This window comes from Canis aureus, chromosome 16 (genome assembly GCF_053574225.1).
Source record: "Canis aureus isolate CA01 chromosome 16, VMU_Caureus_v.1.0, whole genome shotgun sequence".
NCBI lineage: Eukaryota > Metazoa > Chordata > Mammalia > Carnivora > Canidae > Canis > Canis aureus.
The window spans coordinates 40173187-40177289 of NC_135626.1; positions in this window are offsets into that span (position 1 = coordinate 40173187).

The following is a 4103-nucleotide window of genomic DNA, read 5'->3' on the forward strand; positions in this document are numbered from 1 at the left end:
GCTTCTGCTTTTGGCTCGGGTCATAATCCCAGGGTCCTCGGATCAAGTCCCACATGGGGCTCCTTGCTCAGCAGGGAGTCTGCTTTTCCCTTTGCCCCTTCCCTCTGCTCATGATCTCACTCTCTCTCTCTCTCTCAAATAAATGTATAAAGTATTTTTTAAAAATGGGACTCGGAAAAAAAAATGGGACTCGGGGCACCTGGTGGCTCAGGTCATGACCTTGGGGTCCTGGGATTGAGTCCCACATCGGGCTCCCCACAGGAGCCTGCTTCTCCTTGTTTGTGTCTCTGCCTCTCTGTTTCTCATGAATAGATAAAATCTTTAAACATTTTTTCTTAATGGAATTGTATTTTTAACAGTACTTTTAGGTTCACAAATGATAACTTACTTTGGATTTGTTTTGATAACTTGATTTTAAGATTTTATTTTATTTTATTTTTTTTTTTTTTAATATTTTTTTTTAATTTTTATTTATTTATGATAGTCACAGAGAGAGAGAGAGAGGCAGAGACACAGGCAGAGGGAGAAGCAGGCTCCATGCACCGGGAGCCCGATGTGGGACTCGATCCCGGGTCTCCAGGACCGTGCCCTGAGCCAAAGGCAGGCGCCAAACCGCTGCGCCACCCAGGGATCCCTTATTTTATTTTTTTAAGTAACCTCTTTGCCCAACATGGAGCTCAAACTCCTAATTCCAAGATCAACAGTAGTCACACGCTCTGTCAACTAAGCCAGCCAAGTGCCCTCTGATAACTGGACATTGAAATCCCACTGTTGGGACCAAGAGCAGGCTGCCCCCAAGAAGGGCCACTTGGACATAAAGATTACTTCGAGGTAAAAGTAATGAAATCCCAACAGATGCAGGAAAAGCTCTTTGCTTCCCCTTCAGCTACCAAAGTTTGCATTGGAAAGGAGAGCCTGCATCAGGAAGAGAGCTTTTAGTAGACTCACCTTTACCTAAGAACCTACATACCTGGGCAACCTTGTTTTTCCAAACCTCTCCTCTCATCTTCCTGCTAGTGAGCTTTCTCTTGTTTGTACCCTCAGACCCTCCTGGTCTCCTTAGCTCAGATAAGCTTCCCATTGTCTCATTGTCTTTGGAAGTTCATGTCTGGGTGGCTTCCCCATCATACCAGTATACCTATTAAATTTTTTTTTCTTCTGTTCATCTGTCTCATGTCAATTTGGGGTTTTTTTGTTTTTAACTTTTTAAAAAGATTTTTATTTATTTATTCATGAGACACGGGGGGGCGGGGGCAGAGACACAGGCAGAGGGAGAAGCAGGCTCCATGTAGGGAGCCAGACGTGGGACTTGATCCCGGATCCTGGGATCACGCCCTGAGCCCAAGGCAGATGCTCAACCACTGAGCCACCCAGGCGTCCCTGTCTCATGTCAGTTTGATTCTAAGTCCAGCTGGCAGGAACCACAGGGCAGGAGGAGGTCCTCTGCCCAACACCACCTTGTTGGATTCTGTCCCCTGTTCTGGCTCACTGCCATTTCTGGGGGGTGGGGTGGCCTTCGTTCCGCCTCCCTGGTCTCCAGTGTGGCACCTGCCATTGTGATGGGTGGGTGTCAGTCTCCATTGGTACTGGTGACACAAACTGCTAACTGTGGTGGGTGGCGGGCACTAACATTCCCCCAGACCACCGGGGCCAGGCATCCCATTGCTCGGCGTGGGGGGCCAGTCTGGCCCACCCACACCACCTAAGTAGGCCCACACTTCCCCTTTTGCTCGGCTCCTTTGCGGACACCCAGACACTCAGCACTTCTGCTGCCTCCCTCAGACAAGCCTACCTAAGAGGAAGAGGCTGGCCAGGGAGTCTAGCTCCGAGTCATGGCAGACACAACTGGAGATCTGCCCCGCCTTCCATGCCTCCTTCCTTTCTTACCATCAGAACCCTGATTTTAACAAGGGGGCAATGTGTACAATAAAATATCCTCAATTTTCCAGCTTCCCTTGCAGGATAGTAGGGTCATGTGGCAGTTTCCTGCCAATGTCCCTCGGGGAGATGTCCTTTCTGGAAAACAGAAAGGCAAAACTCCTCTGGGAAAAAGACTTTTGCCTTTTCCCCTTCTTCCTGCCTGGAATCACTGTGCCCTCATTCCATGTAGGCAGAGCAGGCATTATCCTCATTTTATAGATGAAGAAATTGAGGCTCAGAGACATGAATTGATTTTTGTCAAGGTTATGAGGCTCAGTTAGCTTCCACACGAAAACTTGAAGGGTCAACTCACTTCATTAACTAGCTTTCCCTTTTTATCCAGGCTGCCAGGAAGCTCAGCGCCTAATGCTGCCCCCTCCCATCCCTTGTCCTCACTGCTTCTTAGGAGACTTGAGAGGACAATCCTTTTTTGTAAGCCACCTCGAGTCCTCTTCTGGAAAGCTTGGGGTCGGGCAGCTTGTCTGTCCATGGTCCCTGTACATCTCTCCACGCTGCTGTGGGCGGCAGTGATGTAAAAGGACTATACATGGATGGATTCTCTGGTTTGTTTAGGTTTGGCCAACAGGGAGCATTGGTAGGAGGGAGCCTCACCCACAGGATCCCATCCCCAAGAAGCACTCCCCCACCTTCTTGCCTGAGGCCACTGTAATTAGCCAGAGGGTGCTACCCTCTTCTTTGCTGATCCTACCTCCTGTTCACACCTCTGTGAACTGCTCCTTGAATTCTCAATTTACCCAAGTTGAGTAGATCTTGCCAGGGCCCGGTCCTGGGCTGAATGTGTCTCCCCCAATTCATATGTTGAAGTCCTAGCCCCCAAGTGATATTTAGAGGAGGGACATTTGGGATGTAATTAGGTTTAGATGAGGCTATGAGGGTGGGGCCCCGTGATGGGATTAGTGCCCTTCTAAGAGGGAAAAGAGAGCTCTCCCCAAGCTGAGTTTGCACCAAGAACTCAGCGAGGAGGTGGCTATCTACAGGCCAAGAAGTGCGCTTTCGCCAGGTGAGGAATCTGCTGGGACCTAGACCTGGGACTTCTAGCCCCAAGACGTGTGAGAAATAAATAGCTGTTGCTTAACCTCCAGCCTATGATATTCTGTTATAGCAGCCTGAGCAGAATAAGAGAGTGCAGAGGAAATGCATTGTTAAAAGTCCTTGTGATGCTGAAAATTCGGTCCTTTCCTTTCCCTCAGAGGTGCTCAGCTTAGCATCTGGCATCTCATCACCTCTTGCCTCACCCCACACCTGCCTCTCTATTGGGCTCATGCGCATGACCCCAGCACATCCATCCCAGTGCCACAGATTCTCCATAGATGAGGCCATGGTCTCCCTCCACTGCCCAACCTCAGGCCAGTGAAGACATGAAGCCATCACAGCCCCACAGGGGCCATAGGTCCTCAGACTTGGCGGGTACATTGCAATGGGTCCTCTCTGGGAAAAGGACTGTAGGATATGTGTGGGGAGCCATCACGTAAGCTGTCAGTTACGACAGCTGGATGGATGAAATGACGGTGCGCACTAGCATTATGGAATAGAGAAGGGGCAGCAGCTCAGCCTGGCTGGGAGCAGTGGGAGGTCATGGAGGAACGTTTCTGGAGTGAGGTCTGGGGGGGAACCTAGTGAATGATGCAGGTGAAAGCATCCTGGGCAGAGGGAACTGCATGGACAAAGATCAGGAGGCAATAAACCAGCAAGGAGGATGCTGGTTGAGGGGACAGAAGGGATGGGCAGGGGCTGGGGTGGCCCACCCCAAACCAAAAAGGGGGCTGAACACCAAGTCCTAGGCCACAGGGAGTGTTCCACCCAAGAGAAATCCACCACATGTACATTGAGGCTAGATGGGGCAGGGCTGGAGGCTGAGGCCAGCAGGAGGGTCGCCCCTTGGAGAGACCAAGGCTTAGTGTCCCTGGTGGGGGAACTCATGCACAGCCATCTCTTCGCCCTCCTACCTCCTAAGGCTCCAAGGTTCTAGGCTGGAGCCCTGTGAGTATGTATTGAGTTTAATCAATTCCAGATCCTCAAACGCTCCTTTCTGACTCCCCTCCCCATGTCTTTGCCACACACATGGTGGCCATGAGCGCATGGGGGACCCAGCCAAGGAGGCAGCAGGCTGCTAAGGGAGCCCCCAACTCCCCATCCCACCTGCCCTCACAGCTTCCACTGGA